The sequence below is a fragment of the Notamacropus eugenii genome, chromosome 1, assembly GCF_028372415.1.
Source record: "Notamacropus eugenii isolate mMacEug1 chromosome 1, mMacEug1.pri_v2, whole genome shotgun sequence".
Taxonomy (NCBI): Eukaryota; Metazoa; Chordata; class Mammalia; order Diprotodontia; family Macropodidae; genus Notamacropus; species Notamacropus eugenii.
Window position 1 is genome coordinate 142,782,100 of NC_092872.1, and position 27,079 is coordinate 142,809,178.

General features: G+C 36.3%; 1 protein-coding gene across 2 annotated transcripts in view; it reads right to left on the reverse strand.

Moving 5' to 3' along the window:
* UNC13C (unc-13 homolog C) overlaps nt 1–27,079 on the reverse strand; it is a 769,865-nt gene that overhangs the window by 632,024 nt on the left and 110,762 nt on the right. Inside the window, exon 1 of one of the 2 annotated variants that reach the window (XM_072616137.1) lies at nt 7,176–7,285. The exons of the other annotated variant lie outside the window; for it this stretch is intronic. The gene's annotated coding sequence lies outside the window, so the exon portion shown is untranslated. Of the gene's footprint in view, nt 1–7,175; nt 7,286–27,079 lie in introns of those variants that run through there. 2 annotated transcript variants of the gene reach the window in all.

The window sequence follows — 27,079 nt, forward strand, 5'->3', positions numbered from 1 at the left end:
ACTCTTCCACTCTCCAGGAGGAGAGGTCACTTATATGCAGCCCCCTACTACCACTCTCAGACCCTTGATTTGCTATTATAAATCTTTTCATGCTCGTTCTATACATCCATATGACCCTTTTTAAATCCTTGTGCTGTCATATGACAACATACAAGTCACATTCCTGCTTTTCTTAAATAGTTCAGCATCTAGTTCTGTGTTCCAACTCAGCTCCTACCAATACCCTTCTACTTCCAACAATCACAGTGATGGTGCTTATAAAACACTAGCTCCCTTTTTCATCAACTTCCTCAATTAACGTGATACCTATGTCTATTCTATTTCAACGGGGAGGAGAATGGGGAGAGGAAGAAGATATTATATCTAAAAATACTCCCCGTGTTTCCCTCTCTCATCACAATTACCTACCCTTTCACCACTTCCATCACTGCCTTTCCTCAGATTTTAATCTTTATCTTCATCCCTCCCTATTGTTCCACTCCATCACAATGACTTTGTCTTCACTTCCTTTATCTTTATAGCCTTGATCCCACTTTGGCTATTTTAAAAGGCACTTTCCTCTATCCTTTAATCCCTTATCCCTTGTTATTTCCCTATTTTTACCCTCTTAATCCTCAATTCTGGGGATTTTCTCATAGTCATCTTCTTTGTCTACCCCTGACAACAGCTACTTCAATTATTTCCCTTCTCTTTAAGACTGCAATTTGAGATCCACACTCCTTTCAGACAGCATATGTATGACCTTACCTCCTACTTTACTGAAAAACCAATATATTCAAATTCTCACTCTTTTCATTGAAATTAATTAGCCCGCCTCCTTTCTGAGGTTAACCTCTCACTTATACTATTGGGTTCTACCTTTTCTGGGAATTTTTTCCCCTTCTTTTATAATCTCTCTCTACTGGGTCCTTTCTTGCCATCTAAAAACAGTCACCTACCATACCCTAAAAATAGTCAAATATCCCAATGGATATATGATATCATTGATTTGGGAGTTTACTACGACGATCTTTCGTGTGATTCTTATATACGCGTCATCCTATAAATTTGCCACTCACCTAAGCTACTGTAGACCATCCTCCTACAGAGTTAGGGTCAAATGTTGTTTGTTCCTCTGCCCTTCATTGTGTTAAATCTTTCTTGATGCAACTTTCTCATTTTTCTTAGTTGTCCTCCAATTTTCATCAATAAATGCCTTTTGGATGATTTCAGACTGCCAAGTTTTCTTAACTTATTTTACCCTCTAATGTGTTTCCCTGCTATATGAGATGATACTGTTCATAATAATCATCATTCAAGAAATTTTACAAATGAGTTTATATTCTAAACCACTGTTGCCTTTGGCTATCTTTCTCCTCTTGGCAAACAGGTAAAATGAATCCTTCGTTTTTTTGTGGCAATTGATTCACATTAGCTAAATTCTAGCATGAAAATAATATAATTGGGGTTAATGTCACTTCTAAGGTCCATTTCTCATTTTATTACTTACTTTAATAATTCAAGAATGAACTGTTTCTATTCTACATCCTATCTTTTTCTCATTATTATTCTTTTTTCTGGCTTTTTACTAATTCTCATCTTGCCCTAACAAGTCAGTGGTCTGACTCTACACAGACAGTTAGTTCAGATATACCACCATGCTAATTAAAAAAAATCTTTTCCTGTCAAAATATAACCCTATTTTGGAATCAAGGTGGCAGATTCAAAGGAAGTACTGTCATGACTTCCCCCACAGCTCCTCAAAACAAATCTTAAAAAAAAAACAAAAAACACTAGAATGAGTTATGATTGGGAAATCTAAGAAAAATCACAATATAAATATTTTTTCAGGAAGATCAATTTTGGGGACAGGATAAAAGCTAGGAACATTTTTGCAGAGGCTTTCAAAAAATTATAGAGAGCTATGACCCTGTCCCAGTATAAGAAGCTAGCCCAAATCTATTGCAGAGTAGCCTAAATTTGTGCAGAATGTAGGAATAAGCGCCAAATGGCAGCTTTATTATTTACTACCCATGTCTGAGTCACAGTTTAAAGACAGACTTTAGAAGTGACCTGTACCTAGGGGTGATCGTCCAGAGTGAAAAGTGGTCATGGATTCCATGCTGTGGATTCAACAAAAATAAAGTTCAGAACCAAGCAACATCTGTGTGGTGTGGAATCCAGAATCTCAGTTGCAACCTTCAGTTCCTGTCTGAAGCTTGTTGAATAACCAGGGAAGGAGTGGTAGCCCTAAGAGAAAATTATAATTCTATTATTCTAAATTATATGAACTTTCCAGTTGGATGCTAGTGGCTGCAACCAGCAGTAATCTACTTGAATTTCAACCACGTTAAGTCAGTAGGCATATTGTTTAGACTTAAAACAAGGTAAGGAGCTTTGCAGAGTTCAGACTAGAAGAACAGTGATCAAACTTTACCCTGGATCACACCACTTTAAGAGCACTGAAACCTTGCAGGTGTCCTGTCTGATTTGTCCCTTAGGTTATGGAATAACATAACATTTCATAACCTCAAGAAAGCAGGAGAAGGACCCAAGAATGGACAAACTCATTCTAAAGATTTCTTCCAAAAAGCATGCAGACTCTAAACCAAACTAAAAGAAAAAAAAAACCAAAGACAGGAAATAGGCTGAAACAACAAACAAGTGGGGGCAAAAAGATTGCACCGTTGAAACTATTATGGTGACAAGGACAATTGAGACAAAAACCCAGACAGTAACTCCAAAATATCAACACAGAATGATTCAAAGGAAAATATAGTTTGGGCAGAAATTCAACCAGACTTCCTGAAGGAGATGAAGTGAAATTTTTTTAAAGAGTTGAATTTTTTTTTTATATATAAATGACATGAGAACAGTAAAAAAAAAAAAAAAAAAAAAGTAGAAAGGAAATGATAGCTATGGAAAAAAGAAATGGAACTAGAATTAACAGCTTGGCATAAGTTTACCCAATCAAAATTAGAATGGGTCAAACAGAAATTGATGACTCTTTCAGGTAAGCAATACTAAAGCAGTCAAAAGGCTGGAAAATAGAAGAAAATGTAAGGTTATCTCATACCAAAGACGACTGACTTGGAAAAGAGTTTAAGAAACAGTAATTTAATAATTACTGGACTATCCTATAAGCAGTGGTCAAAAAAGAGCCTCAACACTCTCTTTGAAGAAATAACAAAAGAACATTGACCAGCTCTTGTAAAACCAGAGGGCAAAGTGGAAATAGAAAAAAAAATCCACACCTGAAAGAAACTTATAAATGAAAACTCCCTGTAAGACTTTAGCCAAAATCTCTAACTTCCAGTTTAATGAAAAATAATTTAAGTAGCCAGAAAGAAAGAATTCAAGCACAGAAGTGTCATAGTCTGGGTTACACATGATTTAGCAGCCACTGCTATTAAAAAGTGGACAGCTTGGAATATAACTTTTCAGAAAAGATATAAGCCTACAACTCAGAAAAATTTACCCAATAAAATGTGCCATAATCCTACAAGGTGAAAAAATAGAGGTCTTACAAGTACCAAAGTGGCATAGGAACTCTGAAGTGCAAATGTAGGAGTCAAGACAAACATAAGGGAATAATCATAAAATACTAAACAAGGATAGAATTGTTTACATCCTAAAATGGGGAGATGATACATGTGTCCTTTCTGAACCCTATCATCATGAGATATCATAGAGGGGATCTAATTAGATATAAAACTGAGAATGGTTTCATTCTGGTAATAGGTCTATTTTGACGATCATAAAAGAAGAATCAAAATGGAGGTCAGGAGGATTACACTAGGGGGAGAAAGGTTGAGGAAGGATGGGGAAAATTATCTTATATAATTAGAGTGTGTAAGTTGGAGTTTATATAAACAAGGAGAAAGAATGGAGCAGATAGCACTTGAATTTCATTCTCATCTAAGCTGTTCAAAGGAAGGAAGAATACGCAAAGTTACAGTAAAGGACAGAAATATATTTCATTCAACAGAGAAACAGGAGGAAAAGAGTAGAAGAGAGGGAGGGAATAAGGGAGAGTTTAGACTAAAGGAGGGATTAGTCCTAAGCAAAACAAATTCTAAGGATGTACAAAAATAGCTTTTTTTATGGTGGCAAAGAACTAGAAACTGAGGGCATACTCATCAATTGGGAATGGCTGAAAAATTTACAGTATATAAATGTGATAGGATACTGCTGTGTTATAAGAAATAGTGATGGGGATCATTTCAGAGAAACCTGGAAAGACAAGTATGCATTGTTAAAGTGAAAATTAATAGAGTTAAGGGAGTAGAAACAGTAAAAACAATTTATATAACATTAACAATAGTGTAAAGACAAACAAGTTTGAAGCAATGAACAATCTAAATTCCAGAGGACTTATGATGAAAATATGCTACACGTTTCTCAGAGGTGATTGACTCAGATTGAGACATATTTGTTTGGACATGGTCAATATGGTAATTTGTTTTATTTGATTATGCATATATCTTACAGAGTTTTTTTTCCTACTTTTCTCAGTTCGTGGGTAGAGATAGAAAGGAGGGAGAAAACATATATTTTGCTGATTAAAATAATTTAAAAATACATAATTTATTCCAATTTTGCAATGTTAATTGGTGACTGCTATTTCAAGCACACACAAATTCTTTTCTCCAAGAAAAAGTTCATTATATAAAGGTGTAAATTCTTTATAGTTTATAATGTTTTTGGCCTCCCTCAATCAAATTTCCTCAGCTGTGTTCCCACATATTTCTAATTCCCAAATTGCCAAGTTGCATAGCTTCTTAACCAGTCATCTTTCCTCTTGACCCCTAGGTAGCGCTTGACATAACTGCCCATTTCTTCCTTATGTGAGGCTTTTATCTTCTGATTTGCCACTGCCCATCATACTATATTTTCATCATCTCTTTTGTTTCTCTCTTTCTACATACACACACACACACACACATACACGATATATAGATAGACAGACAGACATACACACATATTTTTCTCTTTTTCAGTGACCTCATCCACTTTCATGATTTCAGTGACTACTATTATTTGAATACCCCCTAAATCTATATATCCAGTCCCAATCTCAGGCCTGAGTTTTAAGCTTTCAATGATACGATCAAGATCTCCATGAAGGAGTAATGTGCTAACCTCAAATTCAACATATCCTAAGATAAACTCATTATCATTCTCCTTCCTCTCAAGTTCCCTGTTTTGGCAATGTCACCACCATTCCTTTTTCCCATTGTCATCCAAATTTTAAATTTCAGAGTCCCACTTTTGTTTCCCTCACTTACTCTCCAATCATTTACCATGGTTGGTCAATTGTGGCCTGAGATTTCTCATATCTGCACCCTCTCCCTGCCTCACACTTCTATTACACTACTCTTGACCATCATCATCTCTCATATGGACTATCATTAAATGCCCCCAAATTGTTCTTCCTGCTTCCAGTTTTTCCTTTCTCCAATATGACCTTCATATAGGTGCCAAAATAGACTTCACAAAACACAAGCTTTTAATAATACCTTATTGTACAATGGATTAAAATAAAAATTCTGTAGATATTTAAGGTTCTCTATAATCTTGTTCTCTTTTCCCTTTCCAGACCTAATTAACACCATTCCCCTTTCCATACTCTGTGTTCCAGCCTGATGACCATTCTTCAGTTCTACTTTGCATTCTCCTCTCTACATCAAATATATTCTCTCTCCACATCGCTGATTGCTGAGATACTTTTCTTCCTTCAAGACCCAACTTGCTTTTCCTGTTCTATGAAATTTTCTCTCTCTCCAGCCTTTGCACTAAAAATTACCTCTTCTTTCTCAAATTCTCCAAGAATTTTTTGAGGGATTCTCACTTTTGGTGATATTACATTAATTATTCCTCTTCTCTCATTTATTTCTGTACACACCTTCCCCCAATTGACTAGAACCTCTTGATCTCAGGGAAGGGACTGTATTTTTTCATGCTTTTGCTGTTTAATAAGCAAATTATGGGTGCTGATGTTTACTAAATTCAATTAAATCATTTCTGTTGTAAACATCAAGTTTTCTTCATAAAATTCATTATGACCTCAAGACATGATTAATCAATATGTTTGAATATTTGAAAATCAGTACTGCAATAAAGAAATTACAGAATACATGATAAAAAAAAATTTATTCAGGCCATGGCCAACCACATGGCCCCAGATATTAGCTTAACAACTCCCAGATTCCCCTAAGCAGTAAAATTCCAGAAGTTACAGAGGAAAATAAAAGCCTGTTGAGTAATCCATTCCAAGTCTTGTCTATTTGGGATGATTTTCTCAGGTCTGATTTTTAATTCTTCAACCAACTTAGTCTGATGATTTATGGGCCACATGAATGTGGCTATGACAACACTTACTTGTGATATTCACACATAGAAAATTAAGTGGTTAATACACCAAATTACCTAGCAAATTTGGAACTGTATAGCAACATATGAACACTTGGTTTTTCTATCCAATTAATACTTTTCATTTCAGCACTTAGCACAGATGGAATGTGTGACCTGACTAAACCTTCAACACCTTGTACTATAATCTTAATTTAGCTCCATATAACTGTGTGTGAAGTTTTTAAAAATTATTAAGAAAAGGAATACGAATACATGCGTAAAAGAAAAAGCTGGCTAACTATAAAAATACTGGAAATTGAAGAATACACTTGAGAAGCAAATGTAGAAACAACACTAAAAATGCATGCTGGATAGAAAAAGTTTGTTATTTGTAGCTAAACCTCACAAAAGACTAAGCCTGAATTGCACAAATACTGACTGTGGATTTCACATTATAGGACACCTAGGTTCATTTTTAAGTACTGTCTATACCAGGGGTGTAGAACCTGTGCCTCAAGGCCAGATGTGGCCCTCCAGGTCCTCAAGTGCAACACTTTGACTGAATCCAAACTTCATAAACAAATCCCCTTAATGAAAGGATTTGTGGTGTAAAATTTGGACTCAGTCAAAAGGCCACACCTAAGGACTTAAAAGGTCACATCTGGCCTCAGGGCTATGAGTTCCCTGGCTATATAAAGTGGAAATTGATACTTGAGAGACTTAACTAGCTGCTAATGGAAACTTCCCTTAAAAAAAAAAAATTACTCTTGAAATATCCAGACAATGAAGTTCAAGTTTACTGTTTTTGCTGCAGTTATCTAAATATTTCATTATCCACTCACTTGTCTAGTAGAAACCTGGCCTTAAAGACTGTATTGTATCCTTTGATGTAATTTCCACATATCATCATGATCTTAAACAGTCTTGCTTAAAGGGTCAAGCCTCAGATGTTATTCCTAAAGAATCATGAAGGAGAGACAAGACAGTGGATTAGAGACAGCCACCCAGTTCAATTTTTTCAAATTTCCCTCAAAACAATTTTAATATAATGCCTTAAATAAAATTTTGGAGTGACAAAGTCAACAAAAGGTCAGAATGAGACATTTTTCTGGCCTAAGAAAACTTAAGAGATTGGCAAGAGAAGTTTGAGATAGTGAGACTTCTGGGTCACAGTTCTAAGGCAGAGAAGAAGGTTGGGGGTCAGTTGTAAGGGAGCAGGAGCCCTTGTCACAGTTCCAAATGAAAACAGAGTATTAGCATGTACAGCTATAGGGGACCAAGGGCCCTACCTGGGTAAAGACCAGAGTGTAGACCAAGAGATCAGTAACCACATCTTCCCCAGGATAATACCACCTTGGAAACACTGAAAACTTGCAGACCATCAGAACTAACTCTGAAAAGAGCACCAAAAAAACCCTGGATTTTGGAACAGTGCCTTCTCATTCTCAGGTAAGCAGAGTCTAACTTTAAGATAAAGTTTGAAGCCAAGAAATAGGCTAAAAAATGACCAAACCACAAAACAAGAATTTGACCATAAAAAGTTGCTATGGTGTCAGGGAATATCAAGACAAACTCAGAAAAAGAGAGTGATATGAAAATAGCTACAAACAAAGCTTCAAATAGAAATGCTGACTGAACCCAACCATAACAAGAATTCTTAGAAGAGTTAAAGAAAGAGATAAGAGTTGTAGAGGAAATATTGGGGGAGGAGAAATTGGGGGAGGGTGAAATAAGAAAATCTTGAAAATAAAAATAACAGCTTGGTAAAAGAGGCAAAAAAAATGTTGAAGAAAGTAACACTTTAAAAACAGAATTGGTCTAATGGTGAAAGAGACACAAAAATTCACTGAAAAGAAGAGCTCCTTAAAAAGCAGAATTGGCCAAATCAAAAAGGAGGTACACAATGAAGAAAATAATTTCTTCAAAATTAAGATTGGGCAAGTGGAAGCTAATGACTCCACAACACATCAAGAAACAACAAAACAAAGTCAAAAGAATGAAGAAAAGGAGAAAAATGGAAATATCTCACTGGAAAAACAAATGACCTAGAAAATATATTGAGGACAGATAATTTAAGAATTATTTGACTGCCTGAAAGCCATGACCATAGAAATAGTCTAGATATCATTTTTCAAGAAATTATTAAGGAAAATTTACCTGACATTTTAGATACAGAGAGAAAAATAGAAATTTAAAGAATCAACTGATCACCTCCTGAAAGAGATTCCAAAATGAAAACTCCCAGGAATATTATAGCCAAATCATAGAACTCTCAGATCAAAGAGAAAATACTTCAACCAGCTATAAAGAAATAATTCAAATATCCTGCAGTCAGTCAGGATCATACAAGATTTAGTGACTTTCATGTTAAAGAAGTAGTGGGTTGGAATATGATATTCCAGAAGGCAAAGGAGTTAGACTTACAACCAAGAATTACCTACCCAGCAAAACTATAATCCTTCAAGGGAAAAATTAATACTTAATAAAATAGAGGATTTTCAAGTATTCCTGATGAAAAGTCTAGAACTGAATAGAAAATCTGATATTCAAACCAAAAAATCAAGGCAATCATAAAAAGGTGAACATGAAAGATTAATCATAAGGGATACAATAAAGTTAAAGTATTTACATTCTTATATGAGAAGATGATACATGTAACTCTTAAGAGTTTTATCATTATTAGGGCAGTTAAAAGGAATTTACACAGAGAGAAGATATGGGTATGAGTCAATTACATTGGAATGATCTCCAAATAACAATAAAAAAGGCTGAGAAAGAGGAGGATTGGGAGAAGGGAGAGAGTTAAAATAAAGAAATTCTCACATAGAAGATGTACACAAGGAAGAGCTTCTATAATAGAGGGAGAAATGCACATGGGGTGATGAGCAATTCTTGAATTTCACTTTTATTAAAATTGGTTCAAAGTGAGAAGAATGAACACACACACACACACACACACACACACGCATGCACACATGCATGCACGCACTCAGTAGTGTACAGAAATGTAACTTAACCAGAGAGGAAACAGGATTGGAAAGGGACAAGAAAAAAGGCAGAGGGGATGATAAAATGGACGGGCAGATTAAGCAAGTCAGTTGCTGAAAGTAAAATAGAATTAGGAGAAGGAGAAGGGAAGGGGAGAAAGGAGACGAGGGAAAGAGGGAAAGGAAGAGAGAGGCAAGGAAGAGAGGGAGACAAAAAATGGAATGGAGGTAAATAAACAGTAATCACAAATGTGAATGTGAATGAGATGGGCTTATATATAAAACAGAAGCAGATGTTAGAATGGACGAGAAACCAGAATCTATCAATACGTTGTATACAAGAGACATATTTGAAACAGAAAGACATGCACAGAGTTAAAATAAAGGAATGGAACAGAATCTAATATGCTTCAGTTCAAGTAAAAAATGCAGGGGTAGCAATCATGATTTTAGACAAAGCAAAAGCAGAAATAGGCCTAATTAAAAGAGACAATCAGGGAAACTACATTATGCTGAAGGGTACCATAGACAATGAAGTAATATAAAATGTTTACAATAAGTTTCTCTGATAAAAGGCCCATTTCTCAAATATAAAGTGAGTACAGAACTGATTCAAATGCATAAAAATAGTAACTTTTCCCCAAGTGATAAATGATCAAAGGATATTTTTTTCAGAAGAAGAAAACAAAGCTATTTATAGTCACATGAAAAAAATGCTCTAAATGACTCTTGATTAAAGAAAGCCCAGTTAAAACAACTCTGAAGTATTGCTTCATACCTATCAAAAATGATCAATGCTGGAGGGGAGGTGGGAAAAATAGGTACACTAATGAACTGCTGGTGGCGCAATGAATTGGTCCAGTCATTCTGGAGAACAATCAGAAAATATGCCCAAAGGACTATAAAGTTGTGCAGATTCTTTGAGCCCACAATCTCACTATTAGATCTGTATCTCAGATGGATCAAAGAAAAAGGAAAAGTGCCTATATGTGCAAAAAAATATTTATAGCAGCTCTTTTTGTGGTAGCAAAGAATTTGAAGTTGAGGAGATTCTTATCAATTACAGAACCAGCTGAACAAATGGGCATGTGTGTGTGTGTTCATCCTTCATTGCCAAAGAAGATCATGCCATCAGAGAAATAATGACATGACTTGCACTTGACTTTGTTTTGAGTGAGGGAGGGCTGTGCAGGTCATCAGCCTCACTTCTCCTCAAGAGCCATCTGAATCCAGTGACCAGATATTCATCAGGATGACTGAAGATAACCCAGGATGAGGCAATTGGGGTTAAGTAACTTGCCCAAGGTCACACAGTCAGTGAGTGTCAAGTGTTTGAGGTGAGATTTGAACTCAGGTCCTCCTGACTCCTGTACTGGTGCTCTATCCACTGCACCACCTAACTGCCCTAGCTATGGCATATGGGCATATGATTGTAATGGAGTACTATTGCATTATAAGAAATGATGAGGGCATTAGTTTCAGAAAAATATGGCAAGACCTTTATAAACTGATGTAAAGTGAAGTGAAAAGAACTGGGAAATCATTGTGCATAGAAGCAGCAGTTTTAATGACAACCAACTGTGAAAGACTTGGCTACTCTGATCTATACAATGATTCAGGACAATTCCAAAGGATTCATGATTTAAAAAGTGCTGTCTACCTTCACAGAGAACTGATGAACTCTGAGTGCAAACTGAAGCATATTTTTTTAAAAAAAAGTTTCTTTATATATGTTTTCATCACTTGCTTCCTCAGTGGGTAAGGAAAGCAGTAGGAGGAAGGGAAACTTTGGAACTCAAAATTTTTAAAAGTTAAAAATAAATATTTACTTTTCTTGAAATTTAAAGAAAAAGTCATTTTCACTTCCTTTGGAAATACTATGGGTTAATTAGGGATTGGGTCTGTGACTTCATTGGTAAAAGGAGCTCCACCATGAGCTGATTCCCTGTCAATACATAGTAAGCACCTTCTCTGCAACATATTGTCTTAAAGAATTACCTGGGGGCACTGAGAGATTATGAGCTTTTCCCAGGGTCATAGAAGCAGTATCAGTGCAAGGAGTACCTGAAAACAGGTCTTAATGACTTCTAAGACCAGCTTTCTGTCCATTACCCCATGCTGTACCCCAATTGCCACCTGAATGTCACTCCTGGCTGAGATTAGGGCAGCTAGTTGGCCCAGTAGATAGAATACTGGGTTTGGAATCAGGAAGATTTATCGTCCTGGGTTCAAATCCATTCTCAGACACTTACTAGCTGTGTGACCTGGGCAAGTCATTTCAGCACATTTGCTTTAGTTCTTCATCTGTAAAATGAGCTGGAGAAGGAAATGGCAAACCACTCCAGTATCTTTGTCAAAAAAATAAAACCCAAATGGGGTCACAAAGAGTTGGGCATGACTAAAAAAAGACTGAATAACAACTGGCTGAGATCCCTGAAAATGAAACATAGTACTAGAATTCTATTTAGTCAAAAAATGGTCTAGAGGTATCCATTCCAGATGCCAATCTTTCTGGGTAAACACAGCAAATGTCCCAAATTCAAAGCAGAGCAAGTATTCTGGAAACAAAACATCCATGAAGATGGAGAAGTAAAATTGCCTGTAAAATCATGTTAAGAAAAGCAAAATTCCCTTTAGAGCAAACTGTTCTCTTTTAATTAGGTATCCTGGCCCTGGAAACCTAACAACCTTTCTTTCATTTAAAAGCACCTTTCTGTCCATCAGTTTCAAGTCAACATTGAAATCAATTAGCCATCTTACTCTAACCAAACTTAAAAATATATCTCTTTCTATTGGGATTTACGATTAGACTCTGTAATAATAAAGTTTGTAGTTTGAAAAATTATAGACACTTTGAGTAGGAGACCAAAAGGAACTAAGAGGAAGATGTCTTTTCATGGTAAAACATTTCTTTGTCACCTCTGACAGTCAACTGAGGGAGGGGTCACCAAACCTTCCCCAGAATTCTACACTAAGAATAATCAGTCCTTTCAAATGTTCTACACGTCAGAATCCCATAAAAGATGAAACCTACAAAAATAGCTTATTTTGGAATATTCTACCATTCTGAATAATTAGGAAAGCATAAAACAAATATTCAAATGACTGTCTGAATTTTCTAAATTTTAAACTGTAGTCTTCGTGATAAGCATATACAGCTTCCCTCTCCCCCTTTTAGCTTGTTTCTCTTTCACCCTTTTCCTTTTCTCCCCATTCCCACCACTTTTTTTTTTCTGATAGATAAGATTCACACAAAGGGACCTTACTAAATGGGACTTGAGAACTCACTCCAAAGATTTCCTGAGTACCTAAAAAGCGCCCTAGTAATGACAGACTTTGTTTATTCTCCAACCAAGTCCAAGGGGATCCTCTTTCCAAGATTGTCTTCACAGTTACTGGCGCGTCCTTAATCTTTAGCAAGTCAGTGCCTATTGAATAATATGATTAAAGTCAATTTCACAAGACTTATTTAAATATTAGCAGATGTGAAACATGAGCTCCAGAACAATAGGTGCCAATTTCAAAGTATGTCTTTAGTATCTATAATGTAGTTATCACATGTTTCTTTGCTCTATCAAGAGCAAGGCCAATTTTCCCATTTGACCCCTAAGCAGATGTACTCTGAACTTCCCCATGTAAAGCAGTGTTCCTCACCACCACCAGACTCTGATAGCCCTCTGGGGTCAGAGAACAAGCTCTTACTTTGAAGTCTGACTCCACTCACTCTCCTATTTTTTTTGTTTGTTTTGGATTTTTTTTTCTGTGAAGAATTGTACAGAGTTGTTTTATTTTGACGTCTTTGTACTTCTCTCTCTTGACACTAGAGATGAATAGGGCTTAAGCTGAATCTCATTGTAAAGGGTACAAAACAGAGCAGTTGTTTATTTCCAGGAAAATTGTCTAGTAATGTATTTAAGTTGGAAATTAACTGAACTGAACTGAACTGGGCAATAACAAAGGCCTTTACCAAGAAATAAATTATAATTTGAGAAAAAGGAAATTGACAGATCAAGATTATAAATATCCTCTCCCCTGGCACATTGACCATTACCTGCCTAGGAGGCACTTTAACAAATACGTGTTGAATTGTATCGCTCAGTTGTACTGGCCTTACTGAGACTGGGGGCTTTCTTGGCAAAGATGCTGAAGTAGCAGGCTCCCAGGATTTGTTCTGCTGGTCCTGAGGAGTTAGCAGAATTCCTGCATCTAGCCTCACCATGTAAAGACAGTTCATTCTTCCCTGCTAATGTATTAGAAAACAGTCATAATTTCTTTATCACCAACAATGAAATTTCAATACAAAATTTGTATTTGCATTTCCAATCTTCACATATTTATAAACTAAAGAATGAATACATTCTAAAGCTTCTTGTTTTTATTAAATACTATGTACTGTGCTAAGTGCTGGGGATACACACAGAAAAAAAGTAAGCCAATATTTTCCTTCCTTCTGGGCACTCTGCAATCCTGCTCAGGTGGCCTGCTTAATAATATAACATTCCTTCACGCAACCCCATGCCTTTGAACTGCCTATTTCCCATTCTTAGAATGGTCTCCCTCTCTCCTCCATCTCTTAGCTGCCCTGACTTCCTTTAAAATTTACTCAAATCCCTCCTTCTGAAAGAAGCCTTTTTAGTTTCCTGCTGCTACTGCTGTCTGTTTTCTGAGATGATCTTCCATCTACTATGTATATATGATATACATATGTATATATCCACAAATATCACATATAGGTATATATGAATGAGTACATATGTTTATATGTCTCTTCCATTAGCATATGAACTTCTTGAGGCCAAAGACAGTGCCCTGTCCCTAAGTCATGTCTTCAGTCATGTCTCACATCTCTTCCATCTTGGCTATAAAAATGGACTCAGTGACCTGAAAAGTTCCTTTTAGTTATAAGATTCCAATTTTACCACTCAGGAGTTTGAACCAGGGAAAGAAGTTAACTTGGTAGATACAAAACATGAGATTTTTATAGCTTGAACACCTCTATCCATATGTAAGTTTCTTGAGGTCAAAGACTATACTTCCCGTTTCATTACTTGGTACCTGGGGCCTAATATAGTGTTATGAATATAATGCCTGCTCTGATTTTACCCCTTAGTTCCATATACAAAAGGAAGCCTAATACTGACAGAAATAATGATATTTCAGCAACAATAACAGGCTATCAGCAAGGATGTTTTTCTCTGAAGCAAATTCAAGCATCTATATAGACAAGAACCACATGGATTTCAATCTGTTAGAATCCATATTTGTAGAACTTTGTGGTTTTAATCATGAAATAAATTTAAACTAGCATTTATTTACTTGGAAGGAAAGATTAAATAAAGACATCGAGTCTAAGTCAAAGGCATCTTATAAAAATATACAAGAGTCTTACAAATGGGTAGATCTAACAGGGAAGCTGATGTCTGCTCAGTAAAGGGATGCCTTTTCTAACAATGGACTGGCGTGCATCATGACTGGGAAGGGGACGTGGTATAATCCAGACCATTCAAGCAAGCTAGATAATCATCTGTCAGGTCTTTGGTAAAAGGGATACTTGCCTTAAATGAACCATTGAACTGGACGTCCCCTAGTGTCCCTCCCAATTCAGAGTCTAAGATTCTATGTTAAATTAAACTGATGACTTGCTTCAAAACAATTAGAATCCCAGAACATCCTGAAGTGAGAATTATCACAATAGAAACCTAGGGGCCTTAAGGACAGTGCTGTGAGAAGAGAATTTAGCCTAGTGTTCTGTTCCCATTTCAAGAACTGTGTTTCTTGTTTAAAAAAAAAAAAATTAGAGGAGGTAAGTGAAACTTGCTTGATTCAGGTAAAGAAATGGAAATAATGCTATCTTTTATTTAGAAGCATTAAAAGTAATAACATGCACACATTAGGGCTCAATGGTAACATTCCAAATACATAAAGAGTAAAATGCATTTTGTAAATATGCATTGTTCTAGTATCACTTTTAATAAGTAAACTTGGATACCCTTGTCTTGAGGTGGATCATTACAGAATTCTGATCACTCTCAGGAATCTTCAGGTTTATCTTTATTCAAGCTCATAAGAGAAAAATGTTCATCTAAGTGAGAGCTTTGGGCACTTTAGAACAATTTTTAAAATAACTTAGTTCCCTTGTCCATATAATTTTGCTGATAAGCTAACTAGTTGATCACAATTCATGACACTCATGTATTAAGGAATCTAAAAGTTTGTTGACTTTTTTACAACTATATTATTGGCTGTGCCAAGCCTGTCTCATCTTCCTTTTTTTTTATATATTGTAAACTTTCTGAAATGCCTCTTTTCAGATGAAAGGGAAAAGGAGTGATAACCTAGATGGGAATGATTCAATGACTCTTAAAAGTTATTTACTAATCATTTCAGACATTTAAAAAGTAAATTTATAACAATGACTTCTGAAGCCTTAAAAAATTACAGTTGAGGAAACTGAGGTATGCAGACATTAAATACTTGCCCAGGATCACAAAGCTTGGAAGAATCAGAAATCAAATTTAAACTCAGGCATTCCTGATACCAGGCTTAGCCACTGTGCTACCTGACTGTCCAGTTGTATGGCCATATATAATGGGCTAGCATTGAACGTTAGAACAGAGGCATCAAGAATTTATTAAGCACATGATATGAGCTATTCATTGATACAAAAAAACACAACAAACAATAAAAACAAAACCCTGTCCCAGCCAAAAAGGTGTTTATATTCTAATTAGGGTAAGACAACATACCAAAGGGAGTTCAAAACTGTGGGGGGTGGTCAACGTGAGAGAAGATATTCATTCATTCATTAGCATTATTGATTGGAATGGTGCTGAAGTCTGTAAAGTCAGAAGCACAGCCCAAAAGGAAATGAAAGTTGCTTCCCTGGTCCCCTCACCAAAATGGATACACTGGGAAGAAATCATGAATGCGAGAAGGAGCCCTTTCCCCTTTATCAAGTGAAGCATAAATTCTACTCCTTTACATGGCATTTACCCATTTGAGAAGGTTAAATGTATTTTCCTCTGCTCTTGTTCCTATCTGTCCCTATTTGAAGTCTCTTCAAGCTTAAAAGGTCCCATCCTTCCATAATCACTAATTCTATCAACACAGTCATTCACTACCTTGGACTCTTCCATTATCTTCATTTCTCATATTCAATCACTTCCTAAGAGCTGCCAATAAAACCTTTGTATGATCTCTTATGTGTTTCCTCTATTGCCACTCTCACCACTCCAGTACAAACCCATATTACCACCCATTGGAATCATCTCAATAGATTCCACTCCTAAAATGATTATCTCCTTCACTGGAACATGACATTCCTCTGCTAAAATCTCTGTAGTTGGACTCCATTGCCTATCACGCAAAGTGCAAATTCGTTTGTCAGGCGTTCAAAACCTTCTAAAATCTTGCACTTCTCTACCCATCTACCTTGCCTCGTTCTATTCCCCCACATATTCTTTGACTACACAACATCATTCGTTATCACCCATGCCTCTAGAATTGAAAGGCACTTAACAGAGGCCATCACACCCATTCTGTAGCAGAACAATCATCCTCTCCCCAAGTGTCATGAGAACCTATAGTGCAGGAGAACTTACTATTTCTTCAGGCAGTCCATTGTGCTTTTCTATAATTGAATTGCCTCAATCAGCTTCTCTCTAGCTTTTCTCAGTGATTCTTGTTCTGACTTCCAGGGTCATGCACAGCAAGTCTGAATCCCTCTTTTACATGACAATCCTTTGGAGTCTTGAAAACAACTGCCATAGTGCTCCCTTTCCACTTCCCATTGACTAAATGAAAGAGGTATTCTCTCTCCAAAAGTTCACTAGACATCTGAAGATTTTACCAGAAGGTAGACTTAATGAGTCAACAATGTGACTTGGCAGCCAAGAAAAAGCTACTGTCATTTTCTAGACCAGACTTATAATTTAAAATGGCATAGGTGATTGCCTGGAAGGAAACTGCCTTTACCCATGCAAATTAGCATCAGGTCTTCAACTTTTAGTTTTAGAGAGTTGCCTGGGACCCTAGAAATTTAAAATGGCTTGCCAAGGATCTCAAATCAAGGATTTCTTAGAGGTGGGACCTAAACCTATGTCTTCCTGTCTCCAAGGCAAGCTAGCTCCCTATCCACTCTGTAATACTGCTTCCCTAAAGTGATTTTGGGATTCATAAACAATGTCCAGAAGCAGGGAAGTCATTGCCACACTATTTTCTCTTCCAATCAGACAAGATCTGGAGTACTGTGTTTGATTCTGCATGTCACATTTTAAATACAAAGGTAAACTGGAGTACATTCAGAGGAGAGAAATCAGCATGATGAGGTAGGTAACTAGGAGTCACACCATAAAGGGATCAATTGCTGGAATTGTGTCTGCTAATCTAAAGAAGAAAAGATCTAGGAGATAAGGTGATCACTGCCTTCGAATATTTAAAGATGAGTTGTTCAAGATATTTATTTCGCTCATGATTAATTCATAAAACTTAGAACCAAATGGGCTGAAGTTGCAAGGATGAAGATTTTGGCTACCTAACCATTAGAGAGGAAAAGCAGTGGATAGAAAGCTGGCCTATGAGCCAAGAAGACTTGGGTTCAAGTCTAACCTCTAACACATAGAAATAAGTCTGATCCTGTCACTCCCCTACTCACTATGTTCCCTTGACTCTCATATAAAATTGTCCTTGATTTAAAATCCTTCAAAACCTTGATCTTTCCTAATGTTCCAGTCTTCTTTCTGTCTTCTCCCCTCCAAACATTCTCGATAAATCTACAATGACCTTTGTGTTCCTCAAATTTAACTTCTCTCTCTTGGCTCTGTGCCTTTGTACTCGTTGTTCCCCGGGTTTGGAATTATCTCTCTCCTCAAATGTGTCTCTCAAACTACCCTGGCTTCCATTAAGGTGCACCTTAGATACCACCTTCTACTACACACCTTACCTTCTCTCCCGCCCATGCCTTTACCTCTGAGGTCACTTTCCATCTCTTCTATGTATATGATGTAAGTTCTAAGTTCTTTATGTGTAATCTCCTTTTAGAATGGCAGGGACAGTGCTTCTGTCTTTCTTTGTATCCCTAGGGCCTGACATGTAGCAGGCCCTTAATATATGTTTGTTGAGGGAATGTCAAATTCTCAATGCCCCAGTCAAGTCTCTAAAACTATGAGTTGCCCAAAAACAAATGATTGATAAAGTATCTTGGTAAAGTAAATTTTGCATAAACATCTCCCCATATCAATGGAAATACAGGTCTGATTTTTAAAAAGAATTGAATACCTGTCAAAGGTGGGACAGGCTATTTTAGATGGAAATGAGCTTCCCATCACCAAGGGTCTTCCAAAGGAGAGACTAAATGACCACTTTCAGGGATGTTGAGGTAGAAGGGAAGGCACTGGTACCAAGAGGAACCAGAAATGGCCTCCTATAGAAGGTGGGATTTGAGCTAAATTTTGAAGGAATCCAGGGAAACTGAGGCAAAGGCATAGAGGCAGATGATTCCAGGCACGGGTCACAGTCAAGTAAAAGGACCAGAATTAGATCTGAGACATGGAATATTATGTTCAATCAAGAGCAAATGTATGTGTCACATACACATATATATTTATTTATGCATAGAAACTCTCAATCTGTTCTAGTTTTCAAAAGGTCTTCAAGGTGTTATAGGAAGAAAGGAAAGGCATGCCCTTCTGAGTCAGGTTCCTTCTATCTGTAAGCCTAGCTTGGACTACTCAATCCTTTCATTATGGAACTACTGTCTTAGTATAGAAAATTTAACAATTTTCTCCCTCTAATATTCTATTTTAAATGCATGCTTTCTAGATGATAATTTTCCTTCATCATCAAGACTTGAATTCTTGTTCTTAATCCACTAATTGGTATGAGCAATTACAGCTTTATAGGTCCCATAATATGTAATTAAATATAATAACAATAATTACATACCAAATAAATAAGAAATATCCATTTAGCTAAACGAGCCCCGGTGCTTTACCTTCATTTTCTTATTTTGTCACATCGCCACTCCATTTTTTTTTTTGTTTCTACTATTGTCTGAATAGTTCCACAGCATCAGGTTTGTGAGCACCTCACTTCCATTCCTGAGAAATAGAATCTGAGTTGAAAGGAATCTTAAAAATCACAGGAGTCTGAGAAGGAACTTCAACATCCCTGAAAATAGTCATTTGTTCTCTCCTCTGGAAGACCCTTAGTGATGGAAAGCTCATTTATTTCTAAAATAGTATATCATTAAAATAGTATATGCCATTTTTTGAAAGGTACTTAATTTAAAAAAAACAAGAATATATATTTATTTGTTGTGAATTTATCATGAACTCTTGTGCAGTTGGTTTACTATCACTGTTTATGATTTGTCCTGATTCATTTGTTGTCCCTCCAATATTTTTTTGCCACCAACTTTCTGATGTCTTGGTGTATTGACTTTCCATCCATTCTTGGTCTACGTTGTATGAGTCTGGTCCTTTATTTCCTGCCTGTCCATCTAATCCTCTTCCTCTGTGTGTTGTCTATCGAAAATATCTATGATGCTGCCTGCTTCATCTCCTGCTCAATATTTTCATTCTGTGCTTGTAGCTACTTTTGGTAACCTGGATGCACCAACTGCACCTTATGTCACTGCTGGTCTTCCTGTTCCTGTTTTAAATATGAATTCTGGGTATAAGTGCCCTTGTTCATGTTGCCTTTTTCTGATTGCTTCTGAATATGGTTTATCTGTTTTGTCTGTTTCATTGGTATGAGAAGGTGTCTAGGAAGAATTTACTTTACCAACATGTATTGGTTCTCCCCTCACCCTATTTTTTTCAACTCATGTTCTTAGAGACTTTCTGGGACACTGAAAATTTGCCATTCAATCAACAAGCACATATTAAGGGCCTGCTACCTTCCAGGCCCTTTGTTAAGCATCAGGGAAACAAAGAAAGACAGAAGCAGTATCTTGCTCTTCTAATGGGAGATATCATGTAAAGAATTAAGTACATAGATCCTATATTCAGAGAAGATGGAAAGTGACCTCAGAAGCAAAGGCATGGATGGGGGAGGAGGTAAGGTCTCTAATAGAGGTATATCTTGAAGGAAGCCACAGTAGCTGAGAGATACAAGTGAGGAGAGAGAAAGAATGGGATGAAAAAAATAGCATTCAGCAGCCTAGCATGCCTGAACAGCTTCTAACAGTTAGTTTTCATATAAAGAGGTCAAAGCAGAACCAGTATTGGTTCTGTTTTGAGTAGGAGAGTTTCTCTCTAGTTACGCTGAATAGGGAAGAATTGAGCTACATCATTTTCTATTGTCCAGTAACTAGGCTTGCCAGGGTATTATGCATTTAAAAAATAATAATTTATTCTCCTGTTTTTGACTTTACAGATGAATATTGCCTAACTAGCTATTTAAATGGAAATATAGATGAATTCAATGTACTGATAACTTGATTTGCACATTTTGTAATGCATCTGCTACTTGAGGTACTTCCTGTGAAGGGTTTCTGGCATGATCCTAAATACTCAAGAGGCAGCCAAGGTAAAATGTGCCTGAACCTCTAGGGACTCTTTTGTTAGAGATTCTTCTATTTTATTTTATCCTTCTTATCTTCAGTCAACACTGAAAATGCACATGGCCAAATTAGGGAATCTCTTTTCCTTGATAAGCTTCATGAAGGAAGCAATCCCAGTGCTATCTAACTTTTGTGTCTCCCTCAGGCTTAATTCACATTTATAGACTCAAATCATTCCTTAAAACTGAAGAAAAAATAGGGGGGCTTTGTCAGGAGGGAGTAGTTTCAGGTTATTGAGAACACTATACCATTTCTTCCTTAAATGTCAGACCAGTCTCCGTTCCTGTCCAAGAGACCTGAAATAATTAATGAAATGGGTTCCTCCATTCAACTTTATGTCATAATATATGCAATATGAATTCTTTATTTGCTTGACTAGTTCAATTTCCTTTAATAAAGAGGTGATTCTACCAATGATATAATGAAACAGTAGCTGGTAAGTATTAACTGGAAGAGTATTTAGAACTGCTTAGCTCCAAAGGGCAGAGCCATAAAAAATGAGTGTTAATCTATAGTGAGGAAAATTTTGACTCAACATAAGGAAAGACTTCCTAACAAACAAAGTTGTGCAAAAGTAGAATAGGTTGGTTAAACATTTGTAATAACAGAGATTCCTCTTGTATATGCATTAAACTAGATGGATACTGAAGGCCCAATCCAAATCTCATATTTTGTCATGTTGAGCCTAATGTGACAGTAGGTTCCTTTTCACAAATAGTTTTGAGGGGAAGATTCACTGGGGAAGATTTTGAGATTTCCACTAAGAACTATTCAAGTTGAACTAGATAATGTGTGACATACCTTTCCAAGTCTGAAATGCTGTTATTTCGGAAGTATTACACCCCAGTCTAATTCAGTACGATTTGTAGGGAAGGCTATCAAGGCTTATATATAACAAGTTCATTACTCAATATGTATAATTACAATAACTATTAACAAAATGTTCTCTTATAGCTCAAAATACTGAATATTTCATTCCCCAGGAGAAATAAGGATAAAGTTACCTTTTCTTATTAAGAATTCCTTGATTCTTTAAATACCATTTACTTTAAATTCTATCTTCCTCCTTCCACTACAAACTAGATCATCCTTTAAGTATCCCTGCAGCATAAAAGGGAACAAACAAACAAGTGTCATTTTTTGACAAAACAGGAAGAGGAAGAGAAAAGAGGGAGGTCCTAAGCACTGCCACAAATCAAAAGTCATGGGAAGGTTTCTAAAAACACAAACTTCTCAATCTACTTTGTCCATATGCACAATTTTCCCTTTTTCATGCCTTATTTAGTTCATTTAAGTGAAAAATGGGTGTTTGTTTTAATCCTAAGCAGACCTGGGAAAATCTATTCATGAAGACCTGATTTAAGAAAAAAAAGATCAGAAATGTTTGGAATATTTTGTCCCTCTGAGTTGTCTTCATGGAAATAGGAAAGTAGTAAAAATAGTGTAAGACAAAACCAGTCAACCAGCAGACTGTCTGGAAAATCCCATGACAACAGAAAAAGATTTTGAAACAGATATTACAATTCAAATTCATTCTCAAATAGTAACACTGACAATTATTGATAATTTATTTTTCTACCAGAAAATGTTTACTGGAATGAGTAACAAGGCAGTGTGAATAGATATATTCCTATTATATGGCAGAAGACATGGCTCCTAGTTCCGTGTTGCTGTCAGTCTGGCTTGAGATTTCATGTCATGTGGACATCTGACATTTTCCACATTCTTGCTATGTCCTATAATTCTCTCACTTTTCATTTTTCATTCAGGGTCTGGTTCACTTTTGCTGGCAGATCATAAGTTTCTAAAGTGGGTAATCATATTACTATAATCCATTTTCAAGGTGTTAGTGTTGAGGTTTATGGGTGCTGGGATCCTGAAATAGAGACACATAGGTTCTGCCCAAATGAATTCAACCCAAGCCTTCTTTCAGTCAAAGAAAAACAAAATTTATAAAAGATCTGCCATATTGGTCAGACTGTTAAGGAATCTGAGCATTTTCATGGAGGCAAGATGGATCTTCTATACAGAAGGACTGTGGGCAGGATCAAGGAGGGGTCAAGCAGTCTGAGGTGACCAGAGGGGAGTCTAGGGAGGATCTTGATGGGAATGGCTAATAGGCTGGCATGACTGTGAAGTAATAGAGAAGGGCCTGGAATGCTGGGACCTGAAGAGGCCAAGGGAAAATGAAGTCTAGATAGAATCAAGAGTGGGAAGTGGCTGGAGGCTATCCTGAGGTGACAGACAATGAAGGTCTGGACCAGGTTAGGAGTAACAGAGAACTGGAAGATTGGACTTCAACAATGAAAGGCCAGTTGGGAGGATTATAGCCTCAGGTGAATGCTAGACACTTGATCAAGGATGAACATTCAAGGAGAGTTCAAGGGGGTTTCCAGAGCCTGTACCCTGTCACACTAGGACATAGCCTAACATGAGCAATCAGTTCCTATTATTCATAACTCTTATTCCTGAGTGCTTTATCAATGTGCTTCACATTTAACCAATCAACCAAGTTGGTAGTTTTTGCTTGTTTGTTTTTTTTGTTATTCTTCCCTTTGGTGCTGTAGTAAGTACACAGAAAAATCTCAGCTGCATTTCCATGTGATCAGATTCAATTACATAGGATCATTCAATTTTGCAAAGACTCAATATTAATATGGACTAATATAACATTTGTCTGCCATACAAATTAAATCAATTTTAAAAAATTAATAGTCTAATAGTAGAAAAGAGACCTGTAAGTAACATTAAAATACATTCCAGTCGATGGCACATTGTATAGAACGCTGGACCTGGAGTCAGGAAAACTCACCTTCTCAAGTTCAAATCTGGCCTCAGACACTTACTAGCTATGTGAGCCTGGGTAAGTCACTTAACCCTATTTGCCTCAGTTTCCTCATTTGTAAAATAAGTTGGAGAAGAAAATTGCAAACTGCTCCAGTATCTTCACTAAGAAAACCTCAAATGGGTTGCAAAGAATGAGACATGACTGAAAAATGACTGAGCAACATTATGAGTAAATTGGAAAATATGGAATGTATTACCTATACAACTTATAGATAGAAGAATTTATGAATAAACAAGAGATAGAGAGCACTGATAGATGTAAAATGGATAATTTTTATTATGTTCAACTAAAAAGATTTTATACAAATGAAACCAATGTAGCCAAGATTAGAAAACAGAAAATGGGGTGAGGGGAGAATTATAAACTGTCTTGAATAAAGGCCTTATATCTCAAATACATAGAGAATTTTGTCAAATTTATAAGATTCTGAATCATTCTCCAACTGATAAATGGTCAAAGATATGAACAAGCAGTTTGTAGAAGAAGAAATCAAAGCCATATACAGTCATATGAAAAAATACTTTAAATAATTATTGATTAGAGAATTGCAAATTAAAACAGCTTTGAGATACAATCTCACACATCAAATGGTAGAAATGATAGAAGGGAAAAATAATAAATGTTGGACAGTATGTAGAAAAACTGGGACACTAATACACTATAGGTGGAACTGGGAACTGAATCCAACCATTTTAAAGAGCAATCTGAAATTTTGCCCAAAGAGTTCTACCCTTTGACCCACCAATACTATTAGTAGGTCTGTTTCCCAAAGTGATCAGGGAAACAACAGGAAAGAATTCACGTGTTCTAAAATATGTACAGCAGCTCTCTTTGTAGTGGCAAAGAATTGGAAATTGAGGGGACACCCATCAAGTGAGGAATGGTTGAATAAATTGAGGTATATGATCATGATGGACTACTAGTATGCTATAAGAAATGATCAGCAGGTTGATTTTAGGATAACACAGAAAGGCTTGCATTAAATAATAAAGAATGAAACCAGTAGAATCAGAATGGTTCATATAGTAACAGCAATACTGTTCAAGGAGTAACTGTAAATGATTAAGCTATTCTGAGTTATGTGAATATTCAAATAATCTATAAAAGACCATGAAGGAAGATGCTATCATCTTCCAGAGAAAAAACTGATATGAGGAAGTATATATTGTATGATTTCACTTAAATATCTGTGTCAAATGTTGGCCTCCTCTAGTGATAGTTGAGATGGGTAGGGAGACAGCTCAGAACTAAAAATGTGACAAAATAAATAAATGAAAATTTAAAAATAAAATACATTTCAATGTCACTATTAGCTCTACCATCTTAAAATGCATTCAAAAAGTAAAATAAACAAAAAATCCTTGAATAACTCCAAATTAGCCAGTCAAGTCTCAGAAGAATCAAATCAAATATCAAACGACATTCTAGAAAGCACTGAAAGACATATATTCATTTTTCTTATGAACTTTTTGAGGATTCATGTACATTTCAGGAAAACTGTTAAGTTTCAATGTTGATTTATTAGTATGACAACTACCCTTCCTATGCCACTTTAACGGTTGTCTGGAGTTATCTTGGCTACTCTTCTTTCTCCTATATTCCTCAAACTAGAGAGAACCAACCAGAAGTATTCAATCCAGCAAATCATTAAATGTCAGATTATAACTCCCAGCATATCATCTTGGGGCTGCATCTCAAGGTGCATCTCTCAATTTGAGAATACAGAAAACTAGGTAACATACAATCATTCCATAGCTTCCAAGTAATTCTTAGTACTAGGGTTTCCTGTCTTTCAATATTGAAGTCCTCATGTCTATTACATGAAAATTAAATGCTAGGAAATAGAACATTTCAAAGATCAATTTCAATGATTTCAATCACCCTGTGTTACAGTCTATTTTCTGTGGGGCTGGTGTTTTTTTCTTTGTTTTTAGTATTTCTCACATGACTGTCTTTGTTTCTATATTTAACAAAACTGACCAAAGCAAAAAGGGGCACCATGTGACAAAGGTATCCAGACAGCCTCATTCTAAAGAGATTCTCAAAAGCTGGAAACCAGAACAACTGCTGGCATTCACATAATGCTTTAAAGCAGTGAAGTCAACTTAAAATATAAACTAGGAGCCACTAAACTCCATACAAAGATTCCTGAAGATCATAACCTTCTTGACTTAAAAAAATCTGACATTATCATTATCTATGTTCCACTATCGTTTTACTTATTTTGTTAAATATTTCCCAATTACATTTAAATCTGCTTCATACCAGTGTATATTTTGAGCAATAATGGTAGTTAAAGTTCCAAAGTAATATGTGATTTCATTTGAGGCTTACAGTAATAAATTTGCTATAGGTATCATTATTCCCATTTTGTAGATGAGGAAATTGAGTGTCAAAGTGGTGAAAAACTTGCCTCATGGTTTCTCAAATTATCAGGCTAACAACAGCAGTTTAAAAAGTTTCTTAAATAAGACATTGATCTGTGTTGTCAATATTGCTTATGTGTAGACAGTCTCTTCTTCCTTAAGGTAAAGCAATTACCTGGAACTTTATGCTGCTTCCAAGAATATTTAACCAAAATTGAAAAAGTGTTCTGTCATCAAATTGGACAAAGCAGGAAGGTAGTAGAAAAATTATTGACTGTGAATACCTGTGTCAGCAGGAAACATGCACTAAAAGTATATGGTCATCAAGGGAGTAGGCACAGTACCTTTTCACTAGAATGACAAGGTACAAGTCAGTCAAAATGCAAAACAAAGCCCAATTCTCCCTTATACTAGCACAGACTGATCTCTTGGAAAGGGCTTTACATGCAATAATGTCCACACAATACCTGAAAAATACTATTCGGCCATCTGGGACATGGAGAAGAGAAGAAACTTCCCAACACTTACAGCAGTCACCACACCCAGTATTTCTCTCTCCCTTCTTCGTTGGGAGACATTACTGTACAGTGAGGTTGAAGCCACCAAACTTAGTTCAACTCTTGGCTTTGCCTCTTACTTAAGTCTTACTTTAGGCCATTTGCTGGGCTATAAAATGGGGGTAGAATACATGATATCTGAAGTCCCTTCTAGCCCCAAGTTTCTGTGAGTCCTCACATCTGAGTTAAGCAGTACAAGTGGAGATAGAAATAGTAAATAACATAAGCCAAAGAATTGACCTTGGGACAGCAATGAGTCCTAACTATCCATAGCTAATGGACAGAAGTAGCCATGGTCAAAAGGAGTCGGGATAGCATACAGAGTACACCTTTTCCCCAATCCCAATGTCTTTGGTTACTCTCCATTTATAATGGACGATCATGACTCACCTGATTTGCCACAGCAGTGCTGTTTAAGACTGGTC